At 36.7% G+C, this 19,889-nt stretch overlaps 2 protein-coding genes across 3 annotated transcripts in view; one reads left to right on the top strand and one right to left on the bottom strand.

Annotated features, from left to right (window-relative positions):
• Positions 1-19,889, bottom strand: part of LOC129444731 (uncharacterized) — a 106,075-nt gene that overhangs the window by 24,791 nt on the left and 61,395 nt on the right. The window contains exon 1 of one of the 2 annotated variants that reach the window (XM_055205567.2): positions 168-544. The exons of the other annotated variant lie outside the window; for it this stretch is intronic. The gene's annotated coding sequence lies outside the window, so the exon portion shown is untranslated. Of the gene's footprint in view, positions 1-167; positions 545-19,889 lie in introns of those variants that run through there. 2 annotated transcript variants of the gene reach the window in all.
• Positions 7,938-19,889, top strand: part of ptprdb (protein tyrosine phosphatase receptor type Db) — a 131,194-nt gene continuing 119,242 nt past the window's right edge. The window contains exons 1-2 of the mRNA XM_055205561.2: positions 7,938-8,499; positions 11,844-11,866. The gene's annotated coding sequence lies outside the window, so the exon portion shown is untranslated. The remainder of the gene's footprint in view (positions 8,500-11,843; positions 11,867-19,889) is intronic.

Genomic DNA, 19,889 nt, shown 5'->3' with positions numbered 1-19,889 from the left:
TGCTTCATTAAGAGCTCAAGCAAGCAGGGCTTTAAGTTAATTGTATGATGGGTAAATATGTTATAATTTAAGAGCTTGTATGTTTTCTTGTGTTGTGTATTCTGTAAGTGAAAAAAATAATTGTATTATATTATTAAAACTGGCTTTTGGTTTGTGTTTGATTTTACCTGAGGTATCTGTGTGTCCCAGAACGTTGAAAGCGAGCGCGCACGTTCATGAGTTCGTGGGCGGCTGACGGTGCACTCGCGATCGTTTCAGACGATGTGTATAATAAAGACTGAGTCACAGAGAAAGATATCTTTCCACACTCCCACGTGTACTCTCCTTAAACAAAGAACGCCTAGGCTAGAGGATTTCAGATAAGACCGATGAATGAAGAAAAGGTGGGTACCCAAATCGCGTGCAATACCCGTATGTTGTCGGCAGAGGGCGTGCACGAGGCTTCATTTGACACCTCATATAGATGTGAAACCTTAAACCTTGCATCAGCATGTCCCCACTCACACCTCCCCCTTCTTCTCTCTCCATAATTTACACTTTCTCACCCAAACACTTCTGTTTCCTTATCTGTAGTATTATTGTTTAAGCCTGTCACTATCACATGCATAATTTGCAGAGAGAAAGAGATGAAGAGATGTAGAAATAAAAGGGGAAAGAAGGGGGAAAAGATTTCTTACAGCATCTTCTCAGAGGCAGAATTGGGTCAGGCTGCCTCCAGGGTGTAAGAGCATCTACCTACCAGTCAGAAAACCTGTGTGTGTGTGTGTGTGTGTGTGTGTGTGTGTGTGTGTGTGTCTACACCATCACTTGAGTGCATAACTGTATTATTACATTTTCCACTGATGTCTTAAGGTCTGATGTGTCTCAGATTTACCTTAATGACTTATAACTTTAGTGTCAGCTATACCATCTTAATGGATTTTTCTGTGTGCGTACGTGTGCGTGTGTGTTCGCGCATGTGTGTACACGTGTGAGATGGAGTAAGTGACTGACTGAAGGTTATAGTGTTAGAAAGAATGATTGTCCTCAACATCGCAGGTTTTCAGTTCTTTACATGTGTGTGTGTCCACAACGAATGTTCCCACAAGTATTGTAAATCTGAAATCACCTCCATAGCTGGGGTCAGCCAACTGTCCCCAAGAGGAAAAGAGGGTTAATAAAATTTTGAAAGCTGTTTTAATGAACAGCTAAAAATGCTAAATTAATCATGTGAGGTTTGGGGATAGAAAATACAGTCTGGGTTGTTTCATAGTTGATAAAATATGAACAAACCCAACGGTGGTTTAAAGGATTAGTCAATTTTCTTAAAAAAAAAAATCCAGATAATTTACTCACCACCATGTCATCCAAAATGTTAATGTCTTTCTTTGTTCAGTCGAGAAGAAATTATGTTTTTTGAGGAAAACATTCCAGGATTTTTCTCATTTTAATGGACTTTAATGGACACCAACACTTTAAATGCAGTTAAAATTGCAGTTTCAACAGAGTTTCAAAGGACTCTAAACAATCCCAAATGAGGCATAAAGGTCTTATCTAGCGAAAAAATTTTCATTTTTGACAAGAAAAAGAAAAATATGCACCTTTAAACCACAACTTCTCGTCTATCTCCGGTCCTGTTACGTGCCATCGCGACTTCATGTAATTGCGTAATGACGTGGAAAGGTCACTTGTTACATATATGAAATGCACATTTGCGGATCATTTTAAACAATAAACTGACACAAAGACATTAATTAGTATCATTCGACATACAACAACGTCGGAACGGTCCTCTTTCTCCACACTTGTAAACACTGGGGCGTAGTTGCGCATATGTCATGCTGACGCGTCACAGGAACGGAGGAAGACAAGAAGTTATGGTTTAAAAGTGCCAAAAATGACAATCGTTCCGCTAGATAAGACCCTTGTGTCTCGTTTGGGATCGTTTTGAGTCTTTTGAAACCCCGTTGAAACTGCACTTTTAAACTGCATTAAAACTGTTACATGTTGGGGTCCATTAAAGAAGTCCATTAAAATGAGAAAAATCCTGGAATGTTTTCTCAAAAAACATAATTTCTTTTCAACTAAACAAAGAAAGACATCAACATTTTGGATGACATGGTGGTGAATAAATGATCTAGATTTTTTTTAAGAAAATTGACTAATCCTTTAAGTGAACAAACTGTAGTATTGGCTATTGAGTATATATCTAGTTTAAGACTTGTGATTAAGTTATCTGAAATCAGTCCATGAGCAACAATGTTTGACTTCAATCTTTGACATGCATGTAGTATTAAATATATCAACGTTATTGTCCTTTACTTTATGTAGGATGATTTTATGTAGAAATCACAACAGTTTTCACAGATTGTGTAACATATGCGTCGGCATGTGTGTATAGGTGCTACCTGGCTACTGGATGCTGAACTTCATTGAATTGTCCTGTTCATTACAAAAAATATACCCACAAGCATAGGTGCAGCAGCTTATATAATACGAAATATACAGAGTATAAATAGGCAGCGAATATAACAAGTAATGTGTCAAATACCATTACCTATTCACAATGGAAGAACAGGTGTTATCCTACCATTTGGATGAGTCCACATAACAGATTCTGGTCCCTTGTCCAAATAGTGGAGGCAGAAGTGCCTAGAATGACAGGCCTCTGGCATAATGTCATTAGAGTCGGTGTGCATTGCCTCCAGAAGAGTTATTTGTCTGTATGGGCTTCAATCTTTTATTTTCCACTGGCAGATAGAAAACATCCACAGTTGGAATTGAGAAATATAGGGGTCTGGTGGAAGTAATACTGTCTAGAAGAATAAGAATAGGCTATATTTTCTTCTAAAAGGGGTACATTTCTTGTATGGGTGTTCTACTGTGTGTACTTTGTACTGTATAACAGTATAGGTCATGTGTTTTAGACTGCTGTGCTGTCTCTCTCTGGAAATAGGAATACATTTTACAAGGCACTGAGTGTTGTATGGTCTAGTTGTGACATGATGAATGACTCCTTGTAGACCAAGGTCAAGAAACGTACAGTGGATACACACGTTTCACATGAAGAGCATGGGTAGACACATTTCATGTCACTGCAAAAATTAAATGATTCTCAAGGCAGTATTCAGGGTTCCTCAGATGATACTTTGATGAAACCCACTGAAGAACCTCGAAAGATCGATTTAGTTCTCTGAGAAGTTTAATGATCTTACAAGCACATAGCCTCATATGGTGGTGTTCCCATTCCCATTATCAAGACCAAACTAGAAATGTGCTCATTTTAGAATTAACATTAATAACATTTTACAATGGGAAGTATTGCAACAGTTAAACTAAAACCATGTGGATGTTAAATACAGAATGTGGATGTAAAACAGACTTACAACCCCAGCAAGCAATTTCACCTTTAAGAGATGTCTAATAGCCATCCAAACACAGCCTAAATAGACAGATTTTGCTTAAACAAGCCAACATTTGGGAGTAAATTTATTATCTAACTTAGGTCTAACCATAGCCCCACAAATAAATGAACATGAATGATAAAAATTTTGGCTATTACTCATACAGTAGCTGGACTATGTATATTCTGTCTATTTAACCTAGACGGTGAAATGATGGCTGTTGCTTGATGGGTTCTTTTCAAAATCTGATGAGTAAAACATAGCCAAATCTTCCTCTTTTATAGATGAGTCTTTATCCACCTTATTTTCGAACGCGGAAGTAAGTGATGTGACGTATTCTCCTTTTTTTGTGCGAGGCGTGTTTCAATAGCCAGCCGGTAGAAAACAGTGTCGTGGGAGCACGCATAAAACATGATTTAAACAGTTATGGTAAATATTTACTACACCTGCCATGTTAAAACCATTGTGAGGATGAAATTAAGAAGTGCCCTGATACATCATATGAAGATATATTCTGTTATTTCAAGTTGTTGCCCGGGGGTCTTCAATGTACAAGCATGATGCATATTTACATATGGGAAAGTCAGTCAAGTATTTCTACATGTAATAGACCAAGAAATCGTGTTTTTAACCTTTTCAGGTGAAGGTTTTGAATGTCACAACTGTCCCTCTGGTGACTTGTTTGAGTTTTTATGGCGACACATCAAGCTTCACACGGTCCGACAGTCAGCAGCATCTTTTTCATTCAACACATTGCAAGTTATAGAACAAACCATAATAAACATATTAAACTATTACATGTATTCAGTATTGTTTTCGTTTTATGAAAATATTATTACATCGCTTCTTACGCACTATAGAGACATAAGCTTATGAAATTATTAGCTTATTTAAAAATTATTTGCTTTTTCATTGAAAACATAACAAAAGTACGGACAAACACATTAAGATCTATTATAAACATTAACTAATAAGCAGTTAATGTTGTATATATTTTTTACTGTAATCGCATTTTGTAATAATATAGTAGCAGAATAAATAAACCAGCATATTTTTATCAGCATTATATTATTTGTTTTAAAAAAATTATTGTATTTATTGTTTACTGGTGGTTTCTATAAAAGGTAGGGATGCACGATATATCGGCTAACATATCGTTATCGGCCGATAACTGCTTATTTTTAATATTATCGGTTATTGGTCTGATAGCAAAATTAGGCCGATAAATGAAAGCAGATAAATTATGGATTATTTTGGTTTGTTGAACCACTTCACTTGCTCATTGCTGGCCATGTGGAGTTTTGATTGGTGCTTTCTGTGACATAGCACGAAGATGACATGTGTTGCGGGCTTAAGAAGAGTATGCTAGTCTAGCGCAAAGACAAGATGTCCGCGTTCTGCGAGTTTTTCATTGTGAAAATAATATGAATATTTATCAGCCTATAGACCCCTTCACGGTTCACGTCACAGGCGGTTCCCACTGCGCATGTCGGGGTCAGAAAAGTCATTACAGCATATTGAGTTGCGTATTATTCGGTATCGTCAAAAATGCATACTTACGTCGTGGGCTGTGAAAATCGCACCAGGTCTTCCGTTAAGTTTTCGCGATTCATGCAGAATCTCAAAAACAAAAAAATACAACATCTGCGTCTGCAAGCAATTAACGTGCAGACTGGGACAATGCAAATATCAAAGAGGCTTGTGTTTTAGTAGTGCTCACTTCATTTGAGGTAAGTCATCATTTTTCAGCCCTGTAAGATTGAATTATAAAGCCTAAATGGTATGAACAGTTTGACCCCATGCTGCGCGCTCACCCGATCGTCATTCAATGTTTTCAAACCTTGACGGGGTCTACAGATATCGGTTATCGGTCCCCAAATTTAAAGAGTTATCCGTTATCGGTATCGGCCAAAATTTCCATATCGGTGCATCCCTAATAAAAGGTTTTACTGGATGGATGTGTGGATAGAGATCATGGGTGCACGTGCGCAACATACACATTCGGCTCTTGTGCGTGGATTATAGTTAAAACAAATATTTTGAAGAAATTTAATTTGTTTGTACCAGCTATTAGGACAACCCCTAACTCCACAAATTATGCCGGTCTTCCTGGATTTCATAATAAACATTAAAAAGCCAGTCAAAATGGCACATTGTGTGTCTTTCGCAATACGACTACCGAGCTTTAGTGGCTCACCGGAAGTCTAACACATAAGAGCTCAAAGATGGCGGCACCCACATTTACGTCAAAAATAAGGTGGATAGATGCACACAGGGGCGTAATTTCTGGCAAGGGGGAGGTATCCACCAAATAATCAGAAGTATAGCTATTATAATCCCTCCCTCGATATGTACATAATGATTAATGAAAACATGTGTGCAGTTGACACTTCAACTCCCCCAGTGTTCAACCCAAATCTACACACTTCCATATGTTCATCAATGATATATCCTCCACAAAATCCTAACAATTCATGTTTCATCTTTCCTTTAAAAAACAGCTAAATTGAATCTTTTGATGGCCCTAATTTTAAAGTCATAATTTCTGTTGCACATGTTTAATAAAGCAAAATCAATATACTCCCTAATACCTAACATTATGGCTAAATACCATTTCTGTCAAACAATAACCTTATAAAGATCATATGTATGTATATTGCATAAAGGCTGCAGAAGGCTACCTCAAGTGTGGAGTAAAATACATTTTTAGTGTCAAAGAATTCTCCCACAACATATTTTGTGTATTCAGGTGTAAATTATTGGAACACCCATCGCTGTCTCTGTCTCCCTCTCTGTGATATTCCTATGTGATCTAATGAACAGATGATCAAAGCTGTTTCTGGGACTCTGATTTACGTCTAATGGTCCCTCTACTGTTTTAGCTTGTGAAGGAGGAGAATATGAGACAAAGGAGATGGAGGAGGAGGAAACTGAGACTCTGAGTGTGCGCGTGTGTCTGTGAGATGGAAGAAGATAAAGAAGTGAAGATGTGATCGTGATGTTTGTGATATTCGGTATGAGACCGAAAACAAAACAAAAAAGATTCTAAAAATATCCAGCCGGTTGACCTGTATGTGTGTGTGCGTTATGACTCCAATTATTCCCTGAACTTCCTCTCCGGGTCAGAGGACAAACACATTAAACACACAAGATGGGTTGAATTTTTTTAATGACCGAGTTGTATTCAATATTATTTTTCATGTGTTGTTTTTTTTTTAATTATGTATTTATGTGACTAAGGCCGTTGCGATAGCATTCATTATTTCTGTATTTTACTGTTATTTGCTGTGATTTTGCACATGTTAGCACATCAGTTTAAGAGAATTATGTTGTAATCTTGTTAAACATGTCTGATAATTTGCAATCAGGCTTTATTATTTCTTCATTTGCAGTGATGTGTGCGCGCGATAAACAGTGGCTCCTGTGTGTGTTATCTGGCAGCGATTCTTATGAGAAGTGAGACAGTCTTTCACTGAAAGATCCACCACCTGCAGTCTCAGCTGTATGGTGATGAGACGCACAACCACACATTCACACACACACACACACACACACAAGCTTGCACACAAATTCACACATTCTCTCTCACACACATAAACACAAACACACATGCAAAGAAGCACAAATTATGTTTCTTCACATGCACATTGTCTTCCTATTTCACACTCAGAAACAGTGTGAGCACAAGCGAGAAGAAAAGGTGTTTACTTTTAATTAGACTCACATGCAGGATCGCATCGCAGCCTTGACAAACGGCAATTTACTCTTGACGTCTGAGCATCTTCAATAGATTCGTCTTTGAAATAGTGACCTCATACACATAAACACACTCCTGGGGGACTGGTTCAGAGAGTTATGGTTGTGCATCTTTGACCCCTTACCTCTTATAGCAAGGTGCTGAGTTGCAAGAGTGTGGGTGTGTGTTCATGTGTGCTTTCTAGTCTTAATAAAGCTGTGCACTCCACCTTTGGGTGCAGGGGCAAAGGAGTAAAACAAATATTTTTTGCAGCAAAAATGCTGGATCAAGATTATACGAAAAGCTCATGACACTGATGAATGGCCATGTTTCTCTTCTGCAGGATTCGGAAGATTTTCTCCCAAAATCAGAAAATGCGAAATACATCTTCAAATTTCATCTTAAGAGCTTTTCTGTTTCTGAAATATGAGATTTTGGGCACTTGAGGAGGCGAATTGTACAAATAAAAAGATGACGACATGATATTAGGTCATTTAATGCTTTTAAGAATGTTGTGTAATTTGAATGTTTGTTGTGCTTCTCATACACAGCCCCCATAAGCACATGAAGCTTTCGTGGGCTATACGACCTAGTTTTAATTTTCACATATACACAGACATAGACACGCTCATTATCATACATCAACACAACAAATTCACTTCTCGAATCTGTCTACATGAATATGTATGCTGTTAAGGCATTGTGTTGTGTTGTTAATGAGATCACGCTCTTAAAACCTAATGAAGCCATGGGATGTCCTGGAATAGATACGCGCGCGCTCTCTCTCTCTCTCGCTCTCTCTCTCTGTGGTGTGTGTTTGTTGTCTTAGTTAATTAATTATGATGAGATATACCTTGCTATGGGCTCAACTCCCCTATGGGTTTTTATTATCATGAAGTTGTCTTAAAAATGTCCTCTTTGCTACCCAAATGAAGATCCAGTTAAATTTTCACTGCAAAAACATAGTTATACACGTTGTATTTCACATCAACACCCCCGTTCACGCTCCCGCGTGCGCGCGCGTCTGTATTGGCTGTATCCAGCATATCTTCGCCGGCATCTTTATCAGTTTTGTGTTGTGGATCAACTTACACTCCGACTCTTCATCTGTCTTTGCGCGACCCCGAGGACCACCTGCTCCTCCGGAGTGTATTTTTAAAGCAGGTGAGAGCACGCGGCTAGCGTGAAGCGCGCCACCTCAAAAGCGAACGTGTTCACTTGTATCGGGGTGCACGCGTGTTCTCGTCAGCTTTTGGGGAAGGGTACAGTCTGCACCTCTCTTTTGTCGGAGTTACCGGATCTTGGACTCTCACCGGGGCGGATAAAGAGACAGTTCTCCGTCAGGATCTCCTCGCGCCGCGACAACACATGGGAAATCCGGTAAGTGTTCGCTCGCACGGACAATGCTCGTGATTTTAGGGGTGCACGAGAAGCTGTTATATTTTATTTTGTGAACGAGACTTAAAGTCTTCCTTAGAGTAAATATCTTAGGACTTAAGGTCTTAAAAGACGTCTTTATTCAGTGAATTGCCGACTACTTCTAAGTTGGTTTTTGGATATATGCTTACAGTATTTTGGACATGACGTCATTTAAAAATGACAAGTCTTGAAGTTTTGTTAGTTTTCTCACAAACTATAGCCTATTATAAACTATAGCCTATTTAAATAACTTTTTGAAGTAACTGTTGTGTGAAAAGTATATTTCGGCTGTCTTATATTTTTATTTTATATTTTACGTTACAACCAATTAACGAGATAATAATAATTTACATACTGTATAAAAATGTTGTATAACATTTTTTCATCTAGCTCATCTTTGTCATACAGTAGCTTTATGCTTAAAATGACGCAAGAGATGCACCTCAGATGGTCCTTTAAATTTGATAGGGAATCCCCAAGCATGTAAATGTATATAAATCCACTTGCTCCCATACTCTGAGAGACAAGGTGCTTGCATAAGCTTTTATTTCTTTCTGTCTTGTCACATTTCTTGACATTTTCTCACAAGACCGGTGAAAAGTGCTGACTGCTTTAATGAATGCTGAAAGTCACTTCTTCCCCGATAAAACAAGCAACCATGTCACTATTTAAATACTAGAGTACAACAGTGGATCTCAATCTTTTTGACTTCAAACCTGTCCCCCCTTGAGCTTGACATAACTAGAAAGAAGTATACATTATAAAAATAACCAAATATCTTACTTTTATTTGTGTTTTAGATACAAAAAACAGCAAAGTACAGTGAAATGAAAAAGCCAACATTGTTTTAGAATAGAAGCCCTCTGCACACCTTTCTCGTATTTTGGCGCCTGTAGTTTTGGGCGAGGTGAAAATGAGAGCGATAGAGATGAGGCGTTTCTCCCGCGTGCTGTGAGGATGACTTAGTGTCTCTCACCTTCGTACTGACACCTCATCTATTATCATTAGGCACACAGTCAAACAACTCTCTCAAGATGTTGGTGTGAACGCGTGTGTACGAATGTGAGAGAGAGGATGAGTGCGAAAAGAGGAGAGAAACGGAGAGAAAGTCTTAAAATCTTCTCTTTTTGAGTCCATGACTGACAGGCCTAGGTCACAGTCGTGACCCGCTCCGCTCCGCTTTCACACAAACACATACGGGTGGCTTGTTCACAGCATTTTGTGGTTAGCAATTTGACTTGACATGACCCGTTGACCTGTCAGTATGCTGATCGGTCCAAACCTGCTGAAAGACCCTCAAGGATTTTACTCTTTCACAGCAGTTTTGGTTTTGTGATAGCCAGACATTAGACCAAAGGTCTTACACCACTACAGATTTGGCACCAAAGTTACTGTATGGACCATACATAGATATGTCATTTCATCGCTTCACATATGTAGATGTGTACGCCATTTTGGAACGGTCTAGTTGCAGACGTCACTCACAGTTTTTAATAACACAACATTACGCAGCCTCTTGTTCGTTAACACTGCATAGATTTCTGAATATATTATATTCCAGATAAAGTTTACTACTTTTCACAGGTGAGAATGTGTTGTTTTTGTATATGTAGGCCTATTCTATTAATCATACATTTTTAAAACTATAGTTACTTTTAATGTCGTTGCAAGCAAACACTTTCCTCTTGGTGGTGTTAGTTTAACTCATGGGGCAACCTTCCGATCTCTCTGATGAAGCCAACACAGAAGTGACTTAAACTGCAATTCCTCGACTAGCCGCTGGAGGCTGGCTCCAAAGGGGAGTCAGTTCCCATAGACCCCCATGTTAAAATGCCCAACTTTACAGCAGGAAATAATGTTTACAGCCTGGTCCGAAAAGTGTTTTTGATCTATATAGCAAATTTTGCCCTTCATGACAACTGTGAGGGGTGAATTTTTTTGTAACTCATCCATTTAAATTATATTAAGCCTTAAAGGGACACTCAACTTTTTTTTTGAAAATATGCTCATTTTCCACCTCCCCTAGAGTTAAAATCATTTGATTTTTACCATTTTGGAATCCATTCAGCCGATCTCTGGGTCTGGCGGGACCACTTTTAGCATAGCTTAGCATAATCCATTGAATTAGATTAGACCATTAGCATCGCGCTCAGAAATAACCAGAGAGTTTAAATATTTTTCCTATTTAAAACTTGACTCTTCTGTAGTTACATCGTGTACTAAGACCGACAGAAAATTAAGACGGATACTTATAGACGAAGCTGGAAAATGAGCATATTTAAAAAAAATTTGGAGTGTCCCTTTAAAGTTCTGCATAATTAAGGGGCGTGGCCACTTGAGTGATGGGTGAACTGCCACTGCTCCACTTACGTCCTGCCTCTTTATCCATTTTCGGTTATCCGCAAGTGATTTGCTGTGACGCGCGGCCAAGATGGCGACAGCAGGCACCACCTACTATTGGCTTCACAAATGCTCTTCACAAACAAACCTATGGGTGACATCATGGACACTACATTCATATTTTTTACTGTCCATGGTTCACCATTTTAATGTTTGGGTCTACAACATTTGATCAAACATCTTAGGTTGCAGACACACAGTCAGCTTCCTCTCAAGTGTTCACAAAACGTCGTGGCAGGGTTGCCAGATTTTTTTCGACAAAACCAACCCAATGGCCAATTAGATCCAGCCCTAATGACCATACCCCAAATACCAACATTTATTTTCATAAATAAAATAATCCTACCTTACAATTAAAAACCGATAAACTAAATTCTTTAACATTTAACCCACAGGAAAAGTCACCAGTTTTCAAATGATCACGCAGACTTGGCAACACACGCATAGCGGCCCTTAGAAACTGCCACTAATTACGTTTTATCTTAAAGAATTATTAAACATAAATGTTGGAGTATTATGTAAATAAATATAATAAACTATTGATTTATTCATTTATTAATACAATAATCCTATATGTATAGGGTACATGGCTCATAATAGGTCCAATGTATATGCATAACTCCAGCCAAGTTTACAACAACATACAATCTACATACTAACACCTGTCCAAAAATTGTGCTTTGTACACTTACTGAATAATACTTACTCAATAACTAATAATAATACCAAAATCAAACTAAAACGCAAAAAAGCCAGATCAATTGCTTTCTGTGAGTTGGATTTTTTATTGGTGTACGAAGACTGTTGTTTTGATCTTTTATCTGAAAAATATCCGCATGGTAATGAAGTGCTGCTGTCATTTTGGATTACTTTATTTATCTTCCTCTTTTTTTCTTTTTTTCCAGATTGACTCAAGTGGAACACAGAGGTAAGTGAGATCTTCATACTGGTATTTTTACACCATGGAAAAACTAACAAGGAAGGTATTGGTAGTAACTAAAAAAAACAATCTTTACTTTTGTTTGAACCAAAACTCCTTTAATCATGTGCTGTAAATCTGGCATAAAAACACTGCCACTCTCTTTAGCTGTTGCGTGTATATGGTCTACGGAAAAATAGCAATGTCTTTTCTAAATATGAACAGCCATCCAGACCATTTAAAGAAAAAAAAACATGAAAAGGTCCCTTTTGCATATTGCTTTCTCTCTTTCTTTCATGGCCAGTAGTTAAAGGATTGTCTTATCTCATATTCAGTTCCCTAACACTGTTTGGACGTTTTAATGTGCCTTTCAGTATTAGGCCATGCTGGAAGGCACTGATGTCCACTGAGATCAATAAAACCTCCATTCAGTAAGGGGTTGAAATGTCTTCTCTCTTTCTCACTAAATCCTTTCGGTCTTTCTCTCTTTTAAACACGCACACACACAAAGGGCTGCCTGTTTGAGAATCTTTAGTCCCACATAGGAACACATCTCAACGCTCAATCTTTGCATATAAGAACCTTCATAGACGGAAGGTTGTTTCGAACCTAAAATAGTACATGTTATGCAATAAATAGCCTACAATAAATAATTGAATGTGTGACCAACAAATGTCTCAGATAATTTTAATATCAGTCAGGGATGAATAGTGTAGTTGACGTATGAAGACAAACAGCACAACCTAGTGGGTGTATGTCATTAGTGCATAACATTTTGCTCATAAAACCCAAAATAGACTCTTATTTGTCACTGCAATCTCACACATTAACTTGATCTCTCACATTTGCTCCTTACATAATAAGTATGTATGTGTGTGGTTTGTGTGCTCACATTATACATTATATTATAATCACATTCAAATTTTCCTAATTATTTCTTTAATTTCACTCTGGAAAGGGGGATTTTGCATATTGTAAAGATAGGTTAAGATGAAAGTTATATAGCATTTTTTTATATCCTGCACCTGCACTATTTGTAGGTCACTAATCAAATGTAGGCAAATTTGTACAAAAAGGCCAGATTCCATTGACATTCATAAGAAGACTTTTGGAACATTCTCATATCATGCAGAAATAACAAGAATCATCAGGTTTTACACTTTCACTTTTTTAAATGTTCATGTCAGATCAAGTGCAAGCTGTCATTAAAGGGATATCTCACCCCAAAATGAAAATTCTGCCATCATTTACTTACTGTCATGTTGTTTTAAACCTGTATACATTACGATATTTTGATAAATGGTTGTAGGTAAAAAAAAGGTACACTTCCATACTTACGGTGCTCTATTTTCACATACTTATACTTAAAGGGATATTCCATTTTCTTAAAAGAAAAATCCAGATAATTTACTCACCACCATGTCATCCAAAATGTTGATGTCTTTCTTTGTTCAGTCGAGAAGAAATTTTGTTTTTTGAGGAAAACATTGCAGGATTTTTCTCAGTTTAATGGACTTTAATAGAGCCCAACATTTAATACTTAACTCAACACTTAACAGTTTTTTTCAACGGAGTTTCAAAGAACCATAAACAATCCGAAACGAGGCATAAATATCTAGCGAAACGATTGTCATTTTTGACAAGAAAAACAAAAAACATGCTTTTTTAAACCACAACTCCTCGTCTAGGTCCGGTCCAGCGCGACCTCACGCAAATGCGTGAGGTGACGTAGGGAGGTCACGTGTTACATATATAAAATGCACATTTGCAGACCATTGTAAACAATAAACTGACACAAAGACATTAATTAGTATTAATTAGTATCAGTTGACATACACCAACGTCGGAACGGTCCTCTTTCTCAACACTTGTAAACACTGGGGCGGAGTTTCGCGTTCGTCCTCTGTGACCTCTTGACGTGACGACGCACCGCGTGGGGTCACGCTGGCGCACCACGACCGAACCCAGACGAGAAGTTGTGGTTCAAAGTGGATACTTTCCATTTTTCTTGTCAAAAATGACAATCGTTTCGCTACATAAGACCCTTATGCCTCGTTTGGGATCGTCCACAGTCCTTTGAAACTCCGTTGAAAAAAACTGTTAAGTGTTGAGTTAAGTATTAAATGTTAGGCTCTATGAAAGTCTATTAAAATGAGAAAAATCCTGCAATGTTTTCCTCAAAAAACACAATTTCTTCTCGACCGAACAAAGAAAGACATCAACATCCCGGATGACATGGTGGTGAGTAAATTATCTGGATTTTTATTTTAAGAAAATGGAATATTCCTTTAATATACTAAAAATTCTTCTTTAGTGGGGGAGGGCATGGACGAAAGTACAATTTTTTAGAGAAACAAAATTTTAAAAGATAATGTTTTAGACAGAGATATATATTTTTAAAAGATAATGTTTTAGACAGAGATATATATTTTTAAAAGATAATGTTTTCAACAGAGATATATATTTTTAAAAGATAATGTTTTAGACATAGATATATTTTTGCTGTGGTCAAGAACACAAAAGTGTGGTCTATCAATATCAGGTGGAATTTTGAACAAATGTAAAACAACTTCAGTATAATTTTACTTTAAACATAAATAGCGCATTGTTACTTTCTACCCTGTCAGCTGGGACGAGATGGGTCAAAAATAACAAAACAAAACAAGAAAGATTTATTAAATCAAATTAGAATAATATAAATTTTCAACATAATGCAACAGGATTAGCAGCGGGAAAAGTAACCACTCAAAAAAATGATTCATTGGATTAACTCAATAAAATTGTGGGCAGGATTTCCATCCAATATGAATGTACCCCTAACTCATAAAAAACTGCTTTACACAATTAAATATATTGAGTTAGTCCAACTCAATTTAAAGTAAATGGCAATACTCAATTAGTTGCCTAAACTCAATTTAGTTTAGTCTGAATAACTCAATTTAGCATAGTTTGAATAACTCAATATAGTGTAGTCTGAATAACTCAATTCTGTTATTTTATCTAAAATGTTTTTATATCATACTAATTAGCATGAGCACATGTTAGCATGCTAATAATAATAACACATTATACTTTGGATGAGCATGTGAGAAGAGACTGATCTCCAAACAGGCATTAACACAGTTAGTGCTCATTGAGAGAAATACACCACATCCACAACCTAACCACAAGCGCCACTCTTCTGCACGATGGTAACCAAACAATTTGAAAAAATGTAACACAAATGCTTCTAAATCAATAAGATAAACGGACATTAAACACTATTAAGTCTTTCTCTTTACCTAAAAATGCATAAAATAACACTTAATTAAAAAATTACTCTCCATAAGCAGTTCTGGGAAATTATTTTTCCTGAACCCAAAATCAAACTAATTGTGTTAACGCAATTAAAAAGAAATCAATAAATTATAGTACATATTCATTTTGTGTTAGACTGATTAAATATATATACTTATTGCTCTTAATGAGTTTTTTTTTTATTAATTGAACACTATTTTAATGTGTCATTTCTAAGAAGGCCTTGAATCATTTTTTTGAGTGTGTTACTTTCGTCCCGACAGGAGCTCCTCACATTTAAACCCAAATTAACTTTTATTTTGAAAAACTCTGAGACGGCAAACTTCAGGATGTGTTTCAGCACTAAATCACCTGTAGATTAATCAGTATTGTAACACATGAAACAAGAAACACAACACATTATTATAAGAATTGTTTTTTGCTTTTTGGACCTACACGCGCAAAACGATGAAGAAATAACTCAATATTTGTCAGCTCTGTCAAGGGTTGCGTGCTAAACATGCTGTCTTAGGGGGTGTGCATACCAAAACTTTTAAACGCGTCTGAAACGCCTGGAGGACACCGATTGCCAGCTGTTTTTCAGCTGAGTGTCAGCTTTCTTTAGCTGAGCGCTTTGGTAGCTCTTATACTTCAGCTGTGAGGCGGTTGGTTGCTGTGGTAAAGTCCCACCCCTCCTCTACTGTGATTGGACGGCCGTGTGATATCTGACATTGACAAGCGGCGCTTTTCACCCAAAGTTGAATCTCCTTCAACTCTCGACACTCAGCGCCGAGTGCGGAAAAACCGCCAAGCGCCAGTTTTCAGCACGGAAGAAAACTGCTAGCTGCTGGCTTATTTTTAAAACACAGAGCTTCCATTGGAAAAAATTGAAAACATGCGTCGGCCGTGGGCGTAAATGCTTTGGTGTGGACGCCCCCTTAGTTTGGAATGCAAATGTAGTCAGGGCTCTGAGAAAATCGCTTTGTTACTTTCGCCCTGCATTACTTTTGCCCCAGTTCTCCCCTACTTCTTAAAGGGGACATTTTCACAAGACTTTTTTAAAGACTTTTTTTAAGAAATCTTTGTTGTCCCCAGATTACATATGTGAAGTTTTTGCTCAAAATACCATATCGATAATTTATTATAGCATGTTAAAATTGCCACTTTGTAGGTGCAAGCAAAAATGCTGTTTTTCGTGTGTCCTTTAACATGCAAATGAGCTGATGAAATGCAAACACTGATCGCCATAATGGTGGTTTGTTTAAATGGAACTCAATTGTGCTGACAATTTTTTTTCTCTCTCTCTCTTTCACTCTGCACTGAATGGCAGTGCCGTGGTTGGATAGTGCAGATTAAGGGGCGGTATTATTATAATAAAAGACAAATTTCAATGACCTAATTTTTCATATGCTTGCAGAGAATGGTTTACCAAAACTAAGTTACTGGGTTGTTCTTTTTTACATTTTCTAGGTTGATTAAAGCACTGGGGACCTATTTAGCACTAAAACATGGATTCTTTTTTCGAGGGTGCACAATGTGAAGTTCTTCACAACATGTATGTAGCCCATCATGTGTGTGGTTCATCATTTTAAAATATGTGTTCGATATGTGCATCATGTTTTTGTCAAAATAAGTGCCTGCTGCAGACGCGTCTAAAGGGTTTATGATAAAAAAAGCGCTTTCGTTTGCCAGATACTCTTAAAATCTCATGCGTAATCAGAGTTTACTGTTAAGGGAGTGTCTCGTGAGTATTTTGTGAACGTGAGCGTCTCTTTTATCATCAACGGTTTTGACACGTGTGCAGCAGGCACTTATTTTGACAAAACACGTGACACACATGGTTCACATGACACTCCGAACACATATTTTAAATTTGCGCCCCTCGGAAGAGCAGTCACCAGCCGCCACTGACCATCACTGAATGTGTCTGGTTAAATTCTCAATTTGGATTTAATCATGAATTTGCTAATTTTATTGCATGAATTTATGTCTTATAGGGACGGTTTCTCGGACAGGGATTAGACTAGTCCTAGACTAAAATAAATATAAGAGCTATCCAAACTGAAAACATCTTGCACTGACATTGTTTTGCCTAAAAAAGGGACAGCAGTAATGTTTTTAGTAAGGCATGTTTGTTAAAACTAGTTATATTTCCTAATTAAACTAAGGCCTTTTCCTGGCTTAAACTAATCCCTGTCCGGGAAACCACCCCATTATGTTTGGGTTATTATTATTTTTTTTGTATATTTTCTCTTTTTAGGTTGCCTTTTAAAATCTGGCAAGGAACAACAGATGAAAATTAGCATGTGTGCTAACTCTGACTTATTGACAGTGTCTGTACTGTTGATTAATGAGCACTGTCCCTTAAACAATAAATAAATAAATAAAAATGAATAGGTAAGGTAAGGTTAACTTTATTGTTCCACCTGGGGAAATTTGTCTTGGGCCAACACCCATGCTGCAGTCGCACAATTTACACACATTAATCAACCATCACAAACAATAAAAATGAACAATAACAACAGAATAACACAGCAAAAAATAAACAAATAAATAAATATACAAATGGATAAACTTACAGCTCCATACTGCCACCCAACAGCTTTATGAACACAGGAATAAATTAGAGCTGGGCATAGATTAATCTAGATCAATCTCATACAAAATAAAAGTAAAAAGAATAACATATGGGTTTGTGCTGTGTGTAATTATTATGTATATATAAATACACACACATTCATGTATGTATTTAAGAAAAATGTACATGTGTATATAAATATTTATTTATATTTTATGTGTTCTAAATTATATATAAATAAAAAACGATATTTAAATAAAACATTTCTTAAATATATATATGTATGTGTGTGTGTTTAAATATACATAATAAATACACACATCACAAACCCATATATTATATTATATGCAAAAAAATTACTTTTATTTTGTATGAGATTAATCTAGATTAATCTATGCCCAGACCTAGAATAAATACATTTTTAAATCTATTTAATCTGTAGGGGAACTCTAAACCTCCTCCCAGAAGGCAACAACTCTGTATACAGTACAAAACATGGGATGAATCGCGGACAATCTTATTAGCTTGTCTTATAGTAGCCTGTTCGTACGTAGTCTGCAATGATGTCTCTAACACCAATTCTTTTCCATGCAGTGTGAATCATCCGGAACAGTTTTGTTCTCAGCTGCACGGACAGATTACCAAACCAGACTGTGATGCAGTATCTACACTGTAAAAAATTTCCCTGTAAAAAAACGGTATTATGCTGGAAGCTGTGGTTGCCAGCATTGCACTGTTAATTTACAGCGTGATACTGTTATTAGAAAAAACAGCATGATACTGTTTTGTTACCTACAGCAGTCAACTGTTTTTTTAACAGCATGGTACTGTTTGTGTCACCTACAGAATACAGCTGTTATTTAATAGCATGATACTGTTTTTGTTATCTACAGCATAAAACTGTTATTAAGCATTATATACCTGTTAATTTACAGTACATATTAGTCACAACTCCATTATTTTTTAATTTAAATGCTATTATACCCTGCATTTTATATTTGTCAAAGTGGATAACATAGAACAAAAAAGGCCAGGTTATGAATTTTTTATTCTTTATTCTATTCAACACCAGATTGACTGTTATGCTATGTTTGTTATGCCATAAAACAGGCAGAAATACAACAGATATATTTTAATATTCAGGGCATAAACTGTGGTGCAACAAAAACGCACCAATAACATACTAAAATACAAAAAAATCAAACAAACAAAGAACAATATTGAGATGCCTTATCTTTACTTAAAATACAAATGTAGTTTAAAATTTAGATTTCAAAAAAAGCACAAAAGTTTCACAACTGTAAAAACAGCACATTTTTAAAAGGATTCAATAAAACATTAATTTGCTTATTCTTTAACAGACACCAGCCCAATTTTAAATATGAAAACATGGTCTATAATATACAAACCAGTATAAAAAAACACCACCCACCAGTGGTGGCCAGGATGCAAAATATGTGTTTGGGGTGTAATGTGATTCGTGAATCTATATGCATTGCACATCATGTCAAAATACGTGCCTCCCGCAAACGCTTTGAATATGATAAAGAATAAAAGAGACATTCACATCACTGCATGAAAAGAGCTGTATACGGACAAATACGGGATGGGAAATCCCTGCTAAACTTTAGGTTTGCCAGATTTTTGAGGCAGAGTGCTTGGAAAGGTAATACACCAAAGTAAACTTGTGAAACATCCAGAAACTTTACGTTTGTGGATGTATATAGGAACTGGTGGAAGTTTCCAGGATTCCTTACAGCTGGTTGTGAGGAGAGGTGGGTGTGAGGTGTGAAGGGCTTTTTATATGTTAATGACCCACAGGTAGAGGTGTCTTCTTTGTTTTCAGAGCTGAGTGGGGTGGGGTGGGGGGTTAACCATGTCACAGCACATACAGTATTTTGGTACATAAAAACTGTTTTCTAAATATGTTTATTATTAATATAATTTAATTAGTCTATTTAAGAAACTTAGCATCATTCAAAATAACTAAAATTCAATGGACACAATTACAATTTTAATGTGTGAAAATTATGTCTCTGACTCAAGAGAAATGCAACAAATGTTATTTCAGAATATATATTTCCAACACTTTGAAAACATTTCTCCAACTGCCCTTGGTCAGAATATTGTGCACGTTTCTCTCAATGCTGCATACATCGTTTAAAAGAAGCCGTTCAA

This window comes from Misgurnus anguillicaudatus, chromosome 3 (assembly GCF_027580225.2).
Source record: "Misgurnus anguillicaudatus chromosome 3, ASM2758022v2, whole genome shotgun sequence".
Lineage (NCBI taxonomy): Eukaryota > Metazoa > Chordata > Actinopteri > Cypriniformes > Cobitidae > Misgurnus > Misgurnus anguillicaudatus.
The sequence above is the reverse complement of the archived record's forward strand: the minus strand, read 5'-3'. Positions and strand labels throughout refer to the sequence as shown.